The sequence below is a fragment of the Sparus aurata genome, chromosome 18 (genome assembly GCF_900880675.1).
Source record: "Sparus aurata chromosome 18, fSpaAur1.1, whole genome shotgun sequence".
Classification (NCBI taxonomy): domain Eukaryota; kingdom Metazoa; phylum Chordata; class Actinopteri; order Spariformes; family Sparidae; genus Sparus; species Sparus aurata.
The window spans coordinates 21,813,169-21,831,895 of record NC_044204.1 but is presented as its reverse complement, the minus strand read 5'-3'; the positions used below and the strand labels follow the sequence as shown (position 1 = coordinate 21,831,895).

At 39.8% G+C, this 18,727-nt stretch overlaps 1 protein-coding gene and 1 long non-coding RNA gene across 5 annotated transcripts in view; one reads left to right on the top strand and one right to left on the bottom strand.

Annotated features, from left to right (window-relative positions):
• The window catches only part of frmpd3 (FERM and PDZ domain containing 3), a 94,749-nt gene that overhangs the window by 25,085 nt on the left and 50,937 nt on the right, over nt 1–18,727 (top strand). For all 4 annotated transcript variants that reach the window (XM_030395584.1, XM_030395578.1, XM_030395580.1 and 1 more), the window contains exon 2: nt 15,644–15,746. The gene's annotated coding sequence lies outside the window, so the exon portion shown is untranslated. The remainder of the gene's footprint in view (nt 1–15,643; nt 15,747–18,727) is intronic.
• LOC115568366 (uncharacterized) overlaps nt 1–18,727 on the bottom strand; it is an 87,702-nt gene that overhangs the window by 46,027 nt on the left and 22,948 nt on the right. The gene's annotated exons all lie outside the window — the stretch shown is intronic.

The following is an 18,727-nucleotide window of genomic DNA, read 5'->3' as shown; positions in this document are numbered from 1 at the left end:
TACTCTATTCCCAACTCCTGAAAAAAATATGAACCTGAAGAATTTGAATAATAGGACCTCTTTCAGCTTTGTGGTGAGCAAGCCTATTGTGGGTGCAAAACTTGAGCAGCAAATCATCCAAATTGAACGTCACCAACCCTTTTAAAAGCCTTCTGATGGAATGTTTCTGATCTGACCAGGAGACTCTGTCTGTGCTCTATAAACTATTTATTATTTTAATCTGTTTCATGATGTGACAGCTCAAATGTTACAGTTAGGTTAGGTTTGGGGAAATCCCATTTGAGTTCAAATATGCACTTGAGGTTGAGGAAACGTGTTAAAATTACTAGCTGGATAAAAGTGTGTTTACGGTCTTGGGGAGTACTACTTCATGTGTGAAAAGTAATATCAAGTATGTGTGGCTCCAGAGGAACTATTTGATCAGGAGTGCAATGCAGACGAGTGGAATTTTCAAAACCTGGTGTCTACATTACCGACAATGCAAGCTAGCCCATAAGTGACTTCATTTTATTCCATGAACTGTTGCACCCATGTCCAAACAATACAACTGATATCTGGGTATTGTAGGGACTTTGAAACAATATAAACAAAAGCTACAGTTTGAGAATTTACATGTACAAATTTACAAAATATTAATGATACTTTAAATGAAAAAAGATTATGTATTTTTTATACTATGTATTTTATACAGAGGCTGCCCAAAGTGGAGCCTGCGGGCCAAAGTTATTCTCTGTTCTATGTTTTTGTAAATTCCTGTTTGCTGTTCTATTTTTTTTAGGTAAAATGCTGTTAAAATAGGCCTAAGGAGGATCACTAATTATACATTTTTAGTTTATAATCCTTGCACAGCGGGTAGAGTGGCAGTTTGTGCAGGAAGGCAGTCAATACTTGGGAACTTGGGATCCTACTACTACAGAAGCCATTAGAGGAAGGTGTTAAAAAAATTAAGTAACTTCCCAGCAAAACATTTTTTTTTTTTACTGTTGTTAAGTCATAAACACAGGAGAGAAATCAATTTGGGTCAGACTTAGAAAATGGATCATCAGAATGCTCTTGCCAACATATTCCATTCCAAAAAGGACCATTTCTCAACAATACAACGCGTTAGGTGCTTTGCTTTTGGCCCGTGTCCCGTCATTACATTTACGTTTTGGCCCTCCAAGAGAAAAGGTTGGGGCTCCCATTGTAAGATAAATTCAGGTAAAAGCCATTATTTGTAATTCCGGTCCACACCAAGCGGACATATCATTATTAAAGAGAAGAAGAGACAGATAGATACAGCAGCTCAGTATGAGTCAAGCTATACTAAACTTTATTACTGACAACACTCAATGCAAGCAAACGAGTCTGCATTTTGAAAATCAGGCAAAGGTTAAGCCAATTATTCACAATCAAAAGTGGTTTTTGATCGCTCCAAATTATACTTGCAAATCAACAGCAGCCGTTTGTCTCTGCCTTCCATACCGCGGAGCTTTGTCGACGGCACACAAGCAAAGTAGAGAATGAATAATAGTCCTTTTTCTCAACACAGAGTATCTAAGTGGTGGTTGGTGTGTGGGCGTATTTTGGGCACTGTTTGACATTATAAGAGAAAAAGGGGAGAGTGCAGTGAAAGACATGATTAGTCACAGGTGTTCTAGCTGCTGACGTAAACTCCTCATGCTGGTCACAGGGTGCGTTCACGTAATAAGGGACAGATTCCAGAGCTGGAGAGTGGGCAGTAAAGGATACTATGATGTATGCACTTCAAATAACTACAGGTAAAACACATTAGCAGTTAGGTTTAGATGAAATGTTTCACAGAGAATGCCTTCCGACTGTCATGGGTGTTCTTTAAACGTGGACAACGATCTCTCTCTCTTCTCTGTATTTAATGACTGGAGCGTGTGCTCAGAGCGAAACGTTATTACAGACGAATTTAACAGAACTCTGCCAGCTGGACAAAAACTACTTTTGAGAGCAAAGCAAAGCCAGACCCACTTGTCTCTAAAGGAAAATCAATAAAAGCAATACCCTTACAATTGTCTTTTATTGAAGTATGATTGATTAGACGAGATTCCAAAAAAGATCTATTTGATAATACTGGCTTTCCTAAGTGCTCTAAACAATTAGCTAACTCTCTAGAAAAGTAATGAGAAACAGCACATGGAATCACTTCAGTGTAGCTGTGGTGCATTTTAGAAAGGGAATCATTGGTAAACAGCTTGTTTTGTCAAGAGGGAGTGAGGGGGGTTCTCTGGTAGTTGGATAATTTGTTTGCTTTATTGGTTTGATTTGTTGGATTAGGCCATAAATGACTATACTCTCTTAGAAGAGCAATGTTTTTGTGGGTTGTTTTTATCAAATAAAAGCACGGACTTAAGTTTGCATGTTTTCCCAAAATCTAAGAGGCCGAAATGTTCTGACCTAGATCAAATGTCACTACTAAGACTAAGATTAAGATTAAGATTAAGATGTTCCTTTGTTGAACCCCCTTGGGAGAAAATTGCAGGTAACACAGCAGTACAGAAGGAAAGAAGTAGCAGCACAAGAGTAAGTCTCAAAATATAGAGACAATAATATTCTCTGTGTATTTTACATTTTTCGAAAATTAGGAACCAATTTTAAAAAGGCTCATTTTTCAAAAGCTCTGTTATGTATTCTATTTAAATGCAGCCCTTGAAGTGAGAAAAAATGCATGCATTTATTGTTATTTATTTATAATCCCTCTCGTTCAATATTGTTGAAATATCATAAATTATAAATTATGTTATTTATCTAATTTGTCAGTTGTTGACTACAAAAGCCACCTCAATATACTCAATAAGGCATTGGATCATAATGCAACGATGTTCTGGACATTTTCTCTAACTGGACCTCTTTGAAAAAAAACCCTGCGCTACATCCTAGATTCCACAACTCAATAGTATCTTTAACTAGACCCTCTTTGCCTCCTAAATACACAATTCTTTCAAACCCCACACCTCCAGTTTGGCTTTCAGTGACAAATCGGAAGTCCAAGCAGAGATAACCCTGAACACACCATCAGGGCTATTTGTATCAGCCAAAAAACTCCTCCAGAGCCACAAGACATTACACAACTACACAGAGTTGTACTTCTTGTGATACTCCTATCATACCCAATCATGATACCATAACCTGTTACCAATGAACAGGTGTTTCTTGATCATTCCACTACTTCCATCCTCCTTTGTCGCAGCTGTCCCTACATGTTTGAAATGCGTTATAAAGCATAGATTTTCAAAACTTAATGAAGTTGATGAGTTAAAACATCCTGGTTTTGATCACAGGGGTAGAAAGAAAAATGCTGACATTATTCCTGGGTCTTATCTATGTATATATATATCAATATATAGTAGTTATATTGTGTGGTATAAATACATTTAACATACATCAGGAATGGATTGTACCTTTGTGCTCAAGGGAGAATTCAGATCCTTTACTGAAGTAAAGGTCTCAATACAACACTGTAAAAATACTCAATGTAGGAAAATGTGAGTGCCTTTTAGTGTGTTATACTATATACTATATATGCTGTGTTTGAAGGAGCCTTATTATGCTTTTTCTCTTTCCTTCTGTTTTTTTGCATGTAAAAGGTCTTGAAAGTTAAAAAGGTCAAAGTCCTTACCAAAGGTTGCTCTTCCCTCCCACAGAAAGCACTGCTCTTAAAACGCCTTGTCAGTAGTCCCGCCTTTAATTCTGTGGTTAGAAAATAGCCGGTTTTGGTTGCCACAAAAAGGGCTGGAAATATCCCCAGTCATGTGACTTTAAATGAGGTCTGCCGTTTGGCTGCCTCCTAATGTGAATGAACATGATACATCACGTTTGGTACAAATGTCAACCTTGGACATATCTGTGGTTTGCAGAAACTACTTACTGACTACAGCCTGGTGACTGGGCTGAGTAGTAACCCAAAACAAAATTATGAACCTGAAAATGAGCATAATATGTCTCCCTTAAGCAGCATTAATTTTTGTAGCTTCTCACGATGGAGCCAATTCAATTACTTTAAAAACCACCGGGTAGTTTAATCTATAGCGATGTCTCATGGTTTTTAATGTAAAAACCCAATTTGTAAAGTTTCCTTCTGATTTGCAACAGACTGAGAGGGTAAAATAACATCAAAATAAGTAAATGTACATATGTTCTTGCTGTGTCAGAAGATATTTCATGCAGAAGATATTTCATGCAGCATTACACACTGCCCAGCCAAAAATGTTACCACACTGTTTATTTGTTCTGAATTTGAACGCAGGGGGTTTGAAACAGTTTAGGACCGCATTTCTTTGTCTCACAACATCGTTTTGTTTACAATTTAAAATCTCTCTCAGAAAGATGAAAGTGGACGTGGGGTTTTCTCCTCCACATCTACAATTCGAATATCCAGATCATAAATCATTGGCTGTTTCATGTTTTGGCATAAAGATACACAACAAACTGAACCCCAGGGTCCGATGAATTATTAATTCATCTGACTCCTACTGTGCCGTACTTGTACTTCTTGATATCTTCATTTTTTTGGGTAGGTTACAAATCCAACACGGTGCGACTGACTGTTCAATTGTATGTGAGCATAGTCTCAGGTGTCCCAAGACAGCAGCCCACTTCACCATCATCTCTGAGATGTGCAAGGAATTAGAAATTGGTAATCATCCAACATCCCTCATCAGTACCACCACGGACGGTCTCCACACACATGATTGGCTCATTATTCTGCAGAAAACTACATTAATTAGTTGCCCACCTGCGTATTCACCGTCCTCCTTTAGGCCTTTGCGCTCCTCCTGTATTCATTAGGTAATCATGTACGATTGTCCTAGGGTGTAAACATCAAGTTGCAAATAAATCATCATTAAGAGCCTGGTAAGATCTATGCAACTGGCCTCAGGGTACAATAATCACTAAAGTTTCTGTACACTTACTGGTGAGCATGATGATTCCTAAGTACAAGGTATTTAAAAGGCTAATGGTGCACATGGCGTGAGGAGATAATACTCGAGTGGTTTGCAATTGTCAGAATGAAAAGGCTTTATGAAAGAAGCTTCTGTGGGCATCATCTGACTTGAGCTGGTAGAGAAGAAAGTATATAAAGTTCTGTCATACCAACTTTGCCAGTTGAGGGATTTTTTGATATTTCTTTTCCACTAGTAAATGGGATTTACATCCACAGAAAGAGGGGGTGTTGCTTGTAGGGTTTCTGATGTTGTGTTGACATTGTTGGAAGCTTGTGTGAAGCGCTGGTGATTCTGAAGGAGTTACATTAGCAAAGCAAGTGGCAGTAGGAGAGCAGAGGATGTGGGGGACTGCATGTTTTTGACCTTATTCTGACAGTTGTCAGCAGGACATCTAAATGTTATTGAAATTTTGTAGAAAAAGTCATCAACCAGGGAACAAGTGCATAACTAAAGCAATAACCAGACCATTCGTCCATTTATAAACCACTTTATGTTTTGGCTCCTAACACCTGAACTGTGTGATTCCTTTCTCTAATACTAATCCATCAACACCTGTACAACAGTACCACAGTTTTATCTCCAGTCTTTAAAATTTTATTAAATTGGGTTAATAATTTAGAAGGGATTTTAAAAGAAAAGCTATTAACATGTATTTTTTAAAACCACCACACCGGTTGTCAAATGCTTGTGAGTGTGGCCTGTTTGACATTAACCAACATATCAACTGTGGGCAGTCATGCACAGTTTGACGGCCTTCGTCCTTTAGGTGGTGTAACATTGAGAAGATAAGCTGCCATAACCGCTCAGATCACGAGTCAGTTTCATTACTGCTGCATTCATTATTTTTTTTCCTTTGGCCACTTACATTTAAACAAGCTGTAAACATGACACTGTTACTGTCACATTATAAAGTTGTCATGGTGCAATTGTTAGGAAGCTCAGTCAGATACTTCACCAGGCCCTGTATGTTGTTCATCTATGGCAGGTGAATTCAACTGGCGGCCCGTGGGACAAATAATGCCCTTTAACAACCTTATTCTGGCCCTTTGCTCATTTTGTCAGCCCATTCATCAGTTATTTTGCTAAGGACAAAAACACTCATGCGGGGAGGCTGTAGCTCAGCGGGTAGAGCAGGTCGACTAGTGATTGGAAGGTCACTGATTCAAATCCCTGCTCCGCTGACCTGAGCCGCATGTCAAGTGTCCTTGAGCAAGATACTGAACCCCAAATTGCTCTTGAGGGCCCTGCGATGAGCTGGTGACTTGTCCAGGGTGTACCCTGCCTTCCCCCCGGAGACAGCTGGGATTGGCTCCAGCAACAAACCCTGCGACCCCTTGACGATTACATGACATAACATGACAAAAACACTCTTATTTCATTAAAAACTTTAAACCCAGGCTCTTTAGGCTAAGGGGATTTACTAGAGTCAAACTCACAAAAAAATCTAAATAAAGTACACAGTTTTAAGACGTTTAAATGCTTTACAGGTGAATAGGGTTGGGGTGTGAGTGCTTTATAATTTGTTTGGGTGTTTTTGAATGCGTGACCTTGTCTGTCCGTACTGAAACATACATGATGATAATTATCAAATGTGTTTTTGCAAGTTACTGATAAAACGATTGTTTTCAGTAAATCTACAAATGCGTCATTTCTAATATTAAAAATCAGAATGTCAAATTCAGGGAGTTGTGACGTGACCATGCTGCACTGTGTCAGGAGAGGTTACTACACTGTCACCTTAAAATAACAAATAAAATATCAGTGATATTGAGCTGCTTTATGCTCTTTATCACTCCTCTGCTATTTTACGGTACGTTTCATACTCCTGACACAGTCGTATCCACTGGCTCCTCACAGAGTGCTGCGTGCTTCACAAATGAAGTCCACTCTCTCTCTATCTCTCTCTCTCTCTCTCTCTCTCTCTCTCTCTCTCTCTCTCTCTCTCTCTCATCCTTCAATTTCCATAGACACTTGTGGTGCCTGCAGACCTGTCCACCTCTCACTCCCACAGTGAGCGAATACTGGCTGCAGAGGATAACCCTTGGGGACCAACTATCTTAATTAGCCAGCATTCCTTTTTCCAAATTGAAGCACACCACAGCAGAGGGCACAGTGAGAAAAGGCCAACCTGCAGCTTTCCATTAAAAGCTTAATCGGGTTACGAGCTGGCGAGCACATCTAACAGCGATCAAAGACAGAACACACAAATCAATGTGTACTGTACATGTGTGTGCACACACATGCACGCTCTGTATGAGGGAGTGTGCAGGTGTGCAGACATCCAGTGCAAACTCGCAGGCGTGCGCTGAACCGAAAACATTATACTCGAAAAACAGCTGGAGCACTGAGATATGACTCAGTCTGGACACTTCAGCAGGTTTATTATGGACATCCAAACTCAAATAGCTTTCTGCTCACATGCATCCAGCAGTTCCAATCGGCCGCAGCTATGTGTTATCTGGCAGGAGAATAAAGCCAAGGCACCTGCTCTTATGTGCACGGAGCCTTTGAAGGCATTAGGATGCATATTGACAATGCAGGACCCCGAGCAATTACAGGACTTATCTTCCCGCCTGACAAACAGTCCACTTCATTATGGGCTTTTAGCCGACACCTTACCACAGCCCTCACCACTGAATCATCGCTGCTAATGCAGAAAATGAAATGGCTAAGAGGTTTGTTGAATATACCTGAATTGTTTAACCATAATTTTCCTCCTTAATAGTCCTTTAAAAGCTTCCATTAGAGAGTGGATGCAGTGAATGACAATTGAAGAAAGGACGGCAGGAGACGCAGAGGAGGAAGAATAGCTAATGCACCAGTCTCAGTAGGAAAACAGGGTGCATGGAGGTTTGAAATCCTGACAATTAGTGGAAACAAAGTGGGCTCTCTTTCCAGTCTTACTGCATTAAAAGAAATCCGTGATGAAGATTACAGCTTTTGTTATTTATTTATTTATGTATTTATTTATTTATTTAATTATTTATTTATCCCTTTATGCCAGGAAAACATCATGCGCATGCAGAGTACTTCATAACAAATTCCAGAGGGACGAGTTTCACCCCCTAATGACCCCCATGAAGAAACATTCAACTGATTTTTAACTTTCAACTTTTTAATTATTTGGCTGTTGGTGTTTAGTTTCAAAGAAAAAACATTTTAAAATTAAAACTGAACTAAAGAACTATTCAGTAATGTCCCCATATTTTTAAGCTCATATGTATTAGATGTTCATCTGGGTGTTACTGAGATAAAAGTGTAGTATAACTTTGAGGATGGTTTCCTTTAAAAATGTACATGTGCTGGAAATACCTTTATTTGACATTTGCTTTCCATGGTGCCGAACATGGCTGCCAGAGAGCAGCTGTCCATGGTGATTTTGGCTCTTTCCCTATTTTCGCTGTCTTGAGCACTTAAATGCAGCTTCACACACCACCGGTTAGTAGACTTGAGTGAATGTCTCATGTCTGAAATAAGCAAATGCTCTTAAAATCGCTCCGAAAATGATACTCAGAGCTAAGTGGATCCCACAATTTGGTATGCCAGCTGACATGAGGGATGACAGGCAATTTTAACGACCTGCTCTTCTTGGTCAGACTGGTAGGAAAAATATCAAACACCCTGAACATGATAATTAACTGAATCATAGATTTGGAGAAATATATTCATCCTTCAAACCTTTCACCATTATATGTATTGTCTATTTGATGAACTAGGGATGAGAAACTAGAACCAGACTGTTAAAAACTACTTCCATGATCCATTCGAATCGTCTACTTGAAAGTTTATTATTGTCTTTTTTCAATCCCAGCAAAACAATCATGTAATGGTGGACACAGCAGCAGTTATTAACATCAGCATCATGCAGGCAGGCTTAGCATATTGTTTCTGTGATTAAGAAAAACCCAAAGGAAAAAAATACCATATAAAACATTTTCTCATTCAATCCATTTCAGATGATGACAGGCTGGCTGTTGTTACAGCTAGCTTTCAGGCTAGAGCCAGCTCGACAAAGATTGACCAATCAATCAATCAGGGAATTTTAAAGAATCGGACCGATAAGCAGAATCAATAATGACATATGTAACAATTAAATTGTATCAATGCCCATACCTAAGCACATTCACATGCTCCGAGATAACTTGATTTCATTCCTCTCAGCTCCTGGATGTAGTTTGGTGCCACACACTCTTACATATTTGATTCTGACATGGACAGTGGTTGTAACGCTGTGAGTGACAGGATGTCCTCATTAAAACTGTGTCACAGTGAGATTTGATCAACTTTTGCATCTTGACACAAATACAGGGCGCACGAACATCGCCACCAGAGAGTCGCTGTCCGTGGTGCTGAAACCTCGGCAGGAGCCAGTGTGCTGAGATTAGAAAACCAGAGACTGTTGAGTACAATGTCCAGCGTTTCACGGTATTTAGTGCGGCTGTAATCGTGTGTTTCGATTGTGTCTGTTTAATCTCAGCTGACCAATGAAACATCCTGCTCTGGTCCCAAAAGTTTACCTTATTTTCCTATTTGAAACATCTTTGAAACATTCAATTGCAGGCACATAGACTGATGAGCTCTAATCACTGATGATGGCTAATTGTACCTGCCATGAGACACCTTGTGATGTTGCCATAGTAACACAGCAGGTGCCAGCTTTGTGGGTGTAGTGTTGATATATATGGACGATGTGTACAATATGGTTCCCATTAATTATAAAAGATGAAGACACACATTTTTATAGACAATGGTGTGCTCCTGCGTTGGGTCTTATTTATTACTTTTTCTGTTTTTGTTTTCCACCACTGCCAGCACCTCAGCTGACCTTGCTTGACTGTAAAGGTTAAACTGGACAGCAAGAGTGTTTTCTTCGATATGATATCCAGCATCCAGTGTGTATGAAATGATCAGACTCTGCAGAGGGAACCAGCAGAGTCCAGGCAGTGTTTGCCTTGGACACAGAAATAACCTCAGTGGAGAGGTGTGAAGGAGAAAGAGGCCGAGAAGAGATGTGCAGACTGACACTGTTTGCACAGGACAAATACGAAGCGTTACAAAGTCTGTCTCTGGAGAGGAAGTGGAGCCGAGAGGGTGAAGAATGCAGTGAGGCTTCTGCGATATAAAACTCTGAATAATAAAGAAATGGACACAGGGCCAGACTCTGTTTACTGAATATACCAGTCAGGTCATATATAGGAGACAGGAAGAGGTGAGATCTTAAGTGAGGATGTATAGAGAAAAAGGAGAGAAATAAGCTTAATTAACTCATGAAGAAAACATTTGGTTAAAAAATGGATAGAAAAGTAACGTGCCTTCTAAACATTATGATATTGTTTCATTGGTGGCACCAGCAGGTGAAGGGGGACTTACTAGCTGGGCAAGGCACCAGTTTACCTGCCAGGACATTCGATTAGTTGGCTGAACTTGAAACAAAGTGCTGTTCACTGCAAGTGTCTTTTCAGGAGGCAAACACGTTGCACCAACAAAGAGATCAATCAGGGCTACTGAGAAATAGCCCCAAACAATGAAATTAAAACATCTGTGGCTTTGGAGATTGTGCGGAGTGCTCCACCACAGTACAATAAAGACTGTTGCATGAATACAAAATCCTTTAATGACTCTTCATTCTCTATTGTTATCATATTGAATATATGCACTGACTTCACTCCAGGCTGTTTCTTTGACTTAAATGCCTTTAAGCTAATCAAACAAGACCACAAATCGTCTCTGTTGTTACGCCTGAATTTGTTGACATGTGTAGCTTACAGCGAAATAGATTCTCTTAATAATTACTTGTCAATATAATAATAAGTCTGTATGCTTGATAGATGGAGTGCACCTGTAAATACAATATGGTCACCGATTTGACTATTTTCACTGTAATTATGAGTGAAAGCCTATACACACGATTGATTTTCTATAACACCTGTTCTTCTGGCAAACAGAATTTTATAGCATTTGTCCACACTGCTGTTCATAATGCAGCTGGAATAACTCATGAATGTGAGACAGGAGGAAGGAATCCTGACATGACATTGTAATGAGCATTTACAAATTTAAAAAAAGGAAATGGAAAATATGTCACATTTTCTGTATGATGCAATCAAGTTTCAAGCCATCCAGCTCAGTGAAAGTTGCAGTTCAGCAGTCAGAAGTGTTCTGCGGATCAGATCCAATCTCAACACATGGTGCCATAAAAATGAATAAACAAAGATTTCTTCTGTACTCTTTTCCATACTTTTCAAGACTTTAAAACAGTGCTGAAAAGTAAAATTATTTTGAAATGAGTGTGTTGGTTGTGGCCTTGAATCCCAGCAGGGGCAGGGCTTTTTTCCGTGTGAAGTTTGCATGCTTGTGGGTGCTCTGGTTGCCCCGACCATCAAAAACATGTACACCGGGTCAATTCTCCGGTCAGTGCCCTGACCAAGGCACTTGTTTAGAATCTAGAATTAGTCTCCAGGCGCTGCACATTGCTGCCCACTGCTCCCTCATGATGGGTTATATACAGAGAAGCAATTTCACTACATTGTACATTCTATGATTGTATGTGATTAATATAAATTCTTCTCCTTCTAGTGTGCATACCTTTGCTATGGCCCGACATTCCCCTTTGGTAACCATTCATATATACCAGCCAATCAAAAAGTCATATCTTGCAATGTTAAAGAAAGTGTAAAAAACTTCTAAAAGTTAATGGGGTCTATTCTGGGCCGAGAACCATGCCAGTCAAAGTTTAATGTTAATCCATTCTGTAGTTTTTGAATTATTCTGCTGACAAACCAACCAACCAGCTAACAAAGTGACACGGGTGAAAACATAACCTCCCTAGCGGAGGTAAAAATTGGTTCATGCAACTTGAACTTTTGTTTTTGTTTCACCGTCTCACTCTGTCTGCTTTAATCTGTGGATTAGTGGATGCAACTCGGCTTGGATATGTGAATAGCGAGAGGTCAACAACGTTTTCAAATTCCCACAAATCTGTAAATTGTTACTCTCTCCTTTGTGTAAAGCATGTCCACATATTCTCTCCACTGTTTTGTCCAGCTCCGTGTTGTGTAAGTGCTCTTTTGACACTTGCAGCTAAAAAAAAGCCTCGGTGCCTCCGGACAAACAGATCAGTTTTAGTGTCCGTAGCGGTTAGAGAGCCTAATATGGTGCTGTGGTATGAGCAGCCGGTCCCTGCTACATGCAAGCGAATGAAACGTTAGCTTACTATTTCAGGAACCACCACTGGGCCTTGCTGGTGCTAATTAATATCCTCCTACTTTTATGTCAGATCTGATTCTTATCTTGGATTCTACATTCTACGTGTAAAAAAAGCCCTCCTGGGTCAGTTGTAAGAAGCAGTGGGAGACCATTATGTATGAGCTCTTCAGGTTACAGCAATTTTCCATCTCTTCCTGCCTCATGCGATCAAAGCCGCAGGCAGCCTGTTTTTGGAACGTATCATTTGGGCAATTATGAAATGAATGTGGACTTTCTTCGGCTTATTAAAACCGGAACACTGTGCTCAACAAGAGCTGGGTATTTCAATCTGCCTGCCTTTAGAAAAGTGTGATAAAATATTAAATCTGAGCATGTTTCAGTGATTAGAGTCTGTTCTAATCTGTACCTGAAATCTGTACTGGAAATCTGTAAAATAGTTAAGATTGAGTTTTCTTGTATGCCAACAACGGCGGATAAAGAACTCCAAAGAGGATAAAAAAATCTATATAAAATAAGGAAAGAAAAGGCATCAAAGAGAGGGATTCCTCGAATGATCAATGAGTGCTGATGTTCGTAAAACTAAAAATAAAATACTAACAAGACAGTTTAATCAAAATACGTGCAAACAGGATATTAAGACCTCAAATCAACTGTTCATCATATCTGTCAGAACAAAAAATAACCACCAGTGCAGGGAAACAATGCGCCAGTCACTATAGAGACCAGCTCTCATCTTAGGCTTAGGACAGTTGACTGTCGAGTCTCATACCCAACTCATTAAGTATCGACACTTTGGTCTGCTGGCCATCAACCCTAACAAGGTCAATTACAAGGTCAATTTATTGTCATTTATTAAACAAAAAGGTTTAAAAAAAAACAAAATACCCAGTCTGCTCTGATTGGTCAGCTCACACGTGCCTGAGCCAGCACCGCTAACAACAACAGAGCAGCCATGCTTAAATAATTCTACATGCTAAACTAGCCATTGGGAATAAACAATGCAAATGCTACTAAGTCACTGAATTAAAGGCACGAGAAATTTCAGAAGCAATGTTTTCTGTGGGAGAAAGGAGCTTCTGTTGGCGTGGACTCTGACCTCTTTAACTTTCAAGATCTTTTACATGCACAAGAACCTTTATAAATCACTAAAGTTAAGGAAAAAAAACGAAAAATCACAATAGGTCTCCTTAAAGAAACAACACGCTTTAACCTCACTGGTTAGTACACTGCAAGTGGCCAGGTGCAGCCACAATCTGAACAGAGACAGGAAGAAGACCCACACACTATAGACTAACTTATTAGCGCAAACCCACTCACAATGAAACATGCAGCAACATGAATGAACAGGATCACAGACCAGGAACACAGCAAACCCAGAAAAAAACTACATTGGCAAGAATCCGAAGCTGTTAGATAAAGACAACACAGCAGTTAAACATTTTATATGTAGAAAATGAGTCTCGTTGAGTAACTGAGCGAAGCTTGAATGTACCCTGCGGAGTTTCCATGAGTGGGTTGTGTTGTTCTAATGCATGGCACACATTCCTGCCAACGGTTTTACACTACTCCACTGTTGGCAGTAATGTGTCTAGAAATACAGCAATGCACCAACAAAGGCAGGGAAGAAGAAGAAGACTGCAAGATTATAAACACGACTGTATAAATGTAAACAATGCAAATTCAACATATTTGATGGACAAGGAAACTCTTCAGGGCACCTCTAATGTCAGTGTTCTCCACCACCAATTGTTCATATGCTTTACCTGTACATTGGATAGTGTGTAAACAGAACCCTTGTGTATGTGATGTTTGTGCTGGTAGATCACAAAGTAGAAAAAATACAAATGTTCACTCATAACATTGCGTACAAAACTGTCCGTGGTCAAAAATTGCACAGCGTACCTGTAATGTTTTGTTATTAATTGTGGGCATAGCGCTGGCATGGAAGGGAGTCACTTTAGCTGAAGAAAAGAGGCATCGTTTGGCCAAACATTCTTGTTTTACTCAAGCATTGTGTGCACCGTGAGGTATTTATAGTGCTGGCCCCAGGAAAAATATAGTAATGAATTCTTAATGCAAACAATTATTAATTAACATTGGATTTGTCAGAGTGAATGCACAGTGGTTGACAGCAGGATACATGTGTCAGACGACATGTCAGATTTCTTGATTAATGAGGAGCAAGGGGTTCAGTTTGGTTTTTAATAGGTGGACGTCTAAGGCATGTAATTGAAGTTGTTAATCCAGTCTACTGGGTTTATTCTGTTTCAGTCAAAGTCACCTGTGTAATAATGTTATGCATTGATGTCCTGACACCAATCTGCACCCAAATCATAAAAATCTTTTAGGGGTCAAGCACATAGGTTGGGGTTTTCTGTGTCCTGTATTAACACAGAAGAGCATGTGAATAAATTACCTTGAACCATCAAAGTATGCAAACGAGGGTCAGGCACAAAACAAATGTGCTTGTGATCTCATTTTCTATTTACCTATTCACCATTACCGACTGCAGTGCCAAATAGAGAGTTCAGCATTTATCCTCATTTATAATTTATTAGTTAATATTGCTGCATGCAAAACAGCTTTCATTTCTAGTCAAACTCCATTAAAACTTTATAATTTAAATAAACTATAAACCACAACACTGGGTTTTCGTGTGATTAGCAATCAAATTAAAAGAGTGTGAAACAAGGTTGTATTTAAAAATGCTGATATTATATTGTCAGAACAGAAGAAGCCTAAATGTCAACCTGTGAAGGTGAATTTCAGCAAAACAGCTAAATTATGTAGTTGCGAGGTCCCATATAATGTTCATTTCAATATTCATTGTCTTAGTGTCTGCTAGAAAATGTTTACAAGCTATGATGTTCAAAAAACACATAATTTCTTTTCATACTGTCCGCTGCTGCAGCACCTCTATTCCCCCTCTGTCTGAACGCTCCGTTCTAGGTGCCTGTCTCTTTAAAGCTCAGTCTGCTCTGATTGGTCAACTTGCACAGGCCTGTGCAGGCATCAGCTATTCTGGTGTTTTTGTATAGATGGTCGTGCTGGGGGCGTGGCTAGAGGTGGTGACTGTATAGTTGTGACATCACAAACTTACTGAAGTGCTGACGGCTCCTTTGAAGGCGCACTTGCAGTACTTACATAGCACCTCGACCTAACTTGACTAATACATTATGATAAAAAAAATATGGGAAAATGCTCAGCTCTATGGATGTAATGAGAAACAAAACCATTAAAAACACTGGTATTATCCATTAAACATTCATCTTGGAAAACAGTGTGGACTTGATAGCCCAAAAAAAAAACAACAAACCCTGTGTGCCCATTCCACTCACCCACACACTACTATTGTTAATATTATTTACATGTCTCACTATAATTATGTTGCCTAATTTCTGTTTTTAATTTGTCAGACAGGGGGCATTTTATGTACAAACAGTGTGATCATTAAAGTCCATTGTGCTTGTGTCTCTGAACAGGAACACACACCATCGACCAGACGCTTGTGTGTGCGTGTGTGTTTGTGGGAGATCCTTGCTTGGAAAAAACAACCTCCTGTGAACCAGTCAGCATTCAGAGATCGTAAGTACACTTTCTGCTTTCTTCTTTTTCTTTTCCTTTTTTCACACAAATCTGTGTTAACATCAGACTGTGAGATCATTTATATAGTAGAACAGCTAAACCCAATCCAAAGGTAAAAAGGACTGTTAGGCAGCACATGAATCATGAGAATGAAGATTTCAAACTCCCTCCCTTTTAGTCTGATCCAACAGAAGGATATAAAACTTAATCTTACATGAATTAAATGATAAATCCTTTATCAACGTGAGCCATAGGCAAAAGCTATAGTTAAATTTTGCTTCAGCGCGTAACCCCTTTCATGCTGACTGCTCATTCTGCTTTAATAGGCTATTTAAAAGGAGTCACACATAATTATTCCAAGTGCTGCACCCTCTAACCCTCTCAGTGTCTCCGCTTTTTGAAGGAACACAAGCTACATCCTGCTTGAGGTCATAAACTCTGACTTGGTGGGAATCCTGTATTGTCATGATATCCGAGCGAAGGTGCGGTCACACACGCAGCAGTGGTTCTGCATGTGTGTGTGTGTGTGTGTGTGTGTGTATGCCTGTCCTCTGCAGCTTTTGCTCACATCTGCAATTCTGCATTGATTCCATGCCAGTAAGTAGAAAGCTGATGCAGAGTGGTGGGTCCTCTGTTGTAGCCAGGTACATCAGCCTGTAGCTATTGCCATAACGGGGATGTGTGTGAGGGAGTTAATAATGCTGCAGAGTAAATGACTGCAGTCTGTACAGTCACCAAATTTGCTGCAGTCACAAGCTATTAGGTGGAAATACACTGCAATTAATATACTAATGTAATTATGACTGTTTTATAAATGTTAGAATAAGATCTTCAAGCATTCTCTCTTACTCTGTTGATGCATCACAGGGTGCCAAACACTGTATTTTGCAAAAAAGGAAATACAATTGGAAGCTTTCCCCCGATTAGCATATGAAACACAAGGTTCGCAAACATAAAAAAACATGCTGTTTATCCCCACAGCGCTTCAGGATTATAATCAACTCGTGAGCCCACTTATTGTCTCTGAAAGGAGGCCACTTAAACGTATTAGGACCTCCTCTATGCTGAATCGCTGCCACAGATTTTATCACCTTGCTTTTCAAAGAATTAATGTGGACCAGTACCAGAGGAAAGCTGAAATGAGAAAACGCCAGTTGTGTGCCGTCCGTTTTCCAGCTGAGAGGGGGAAGCACACTGAGCTGATATTTACAACATCTACGGAGAGATGTTACGATTGTAAATTTACTATCAGGACCTGCCAAATTCAGTGATGGATGGTTGGATGTATGAGTAGAAATGTAAATCTATGCTGCAGAATTAATTATACTTCCCACAGACTGCCCAAGTAGCTGACTTTTTAAAATGTATTTATTTATTTATTTATTTATCTCACAGCAAAACGACGAGTCTGCTGCTGTATGCTGCTCTGTGAGGCTGCAACCAGGGATGGCGATGCTTTGAGCTACATGTTAACAACAGCATGCTAAAATGTTGTTGTGACAATGCTAAAATGCTGATGTTTACCCATTGACTTTATACAGTGATGGGCGACATGACAGCTCTCCAAACGTGAAGCTAAATGTGTCCCCCTGGTGGCAGGCTGTAGTACATAGTTGTATGGCCCGCCCCCTCCATATTTGCAGATAGGACATGGGCCAAACTAAAAACTTAAAGTGCACTTCATGTCAAGTCATTGTTATCATGCTCATGTATTTTCAAAAGAAAATTGTTATGATAAGTTTAGTTTTAATCAGTTATAGCGGGTGTGACGTCATCATTGTCAACTGCTTGTAATTGATTCAGGAGGGACATTGATACCGCAGCTCCAGACCATGCCTTCAAATGGCAAAAGAAATTTGTACAGTGGGATGAAGTCTGTCCTTGTATTTGTCAGTTAGTCCACCGTATTCATCAGAATCAGAATCAGAATCAGCTTTATTGGCCAAGTGTGTGCACACAAACAAGAAATAGGACTCCTCCATTGCTCTCCATGTACAGGGGAAAGACTAACATGTACAAGAAAAAAGTAGCGCAGTTGAAAGGAGCGCAGAATTTTCAGCATTATTTACATCTAAAAAAGACATAATTGTTAGCTTAATTTTTCACCAGGTATCGCATCATTACAGGCATTGGTAGAATTGTGATTTTAACAACAGGCTTCAGTAAAATGTGCGTAGCGTGGTCTTTTCAACTCAAACACTATGGCAGCCATCAAAAAGTTTTGAGTAGAACTCAAAAATGAACAAAACTGAGGTGCAGTGCAAACTTTGCCAGGCAACACTAGCATATCACATCCCTTGTTGGAAACACTTACATTCTTGAACTGATGATGGCGCTTATAACACACTCATCAAGTTGTTAGAATTAATCCTGAGGTGGATGTTAATGTATGTGCCAAATATCATGACCATCAAACAATTGTTATCACTCAAAACATACATACACTTCGTGGTGGTGCCAGAGGAAAAGTCAGGAAGACATCAAAACAATAAGGTTTATCGTCTGGGAACCACCAACGTCTGTATAGAATGGCATAGCAATCCATCCAATAGTTGAGATATCAGGGTGCGAACTGCTTTATTCAAATGATAAAGCAAACACACGTTCTTGCATCCCACACAGGAAGATTCACTCCTCAATATCTCAGTGAACCGCTGGAGGAGCGATGGCAGCGTCCTTCACCACTTCACAGAGATTTGAGCAAACTGTGCTGAGTGTAGAAGGCCACAGAGGACCCAGCGGGCCAGGGATAGACAACATAGCTGCAGCAAAAGGACCTCCTCTGCCAGGGGGAGCATAAACAGCTACTCAAGCATATGGAAGGTGCTGCTATCACAGGCAGTGATGGGGAGTTTGTTTATCACCCGTGTCTCTGTGTGTATGTGGTGTGCATAGTGATGTTTTCTGCTGGAAGACTCCAATGTGACTTTCTACCCGGTCCTTAAATGATCCCTGAAGGCATGTGAGCCCACACTGAGGTA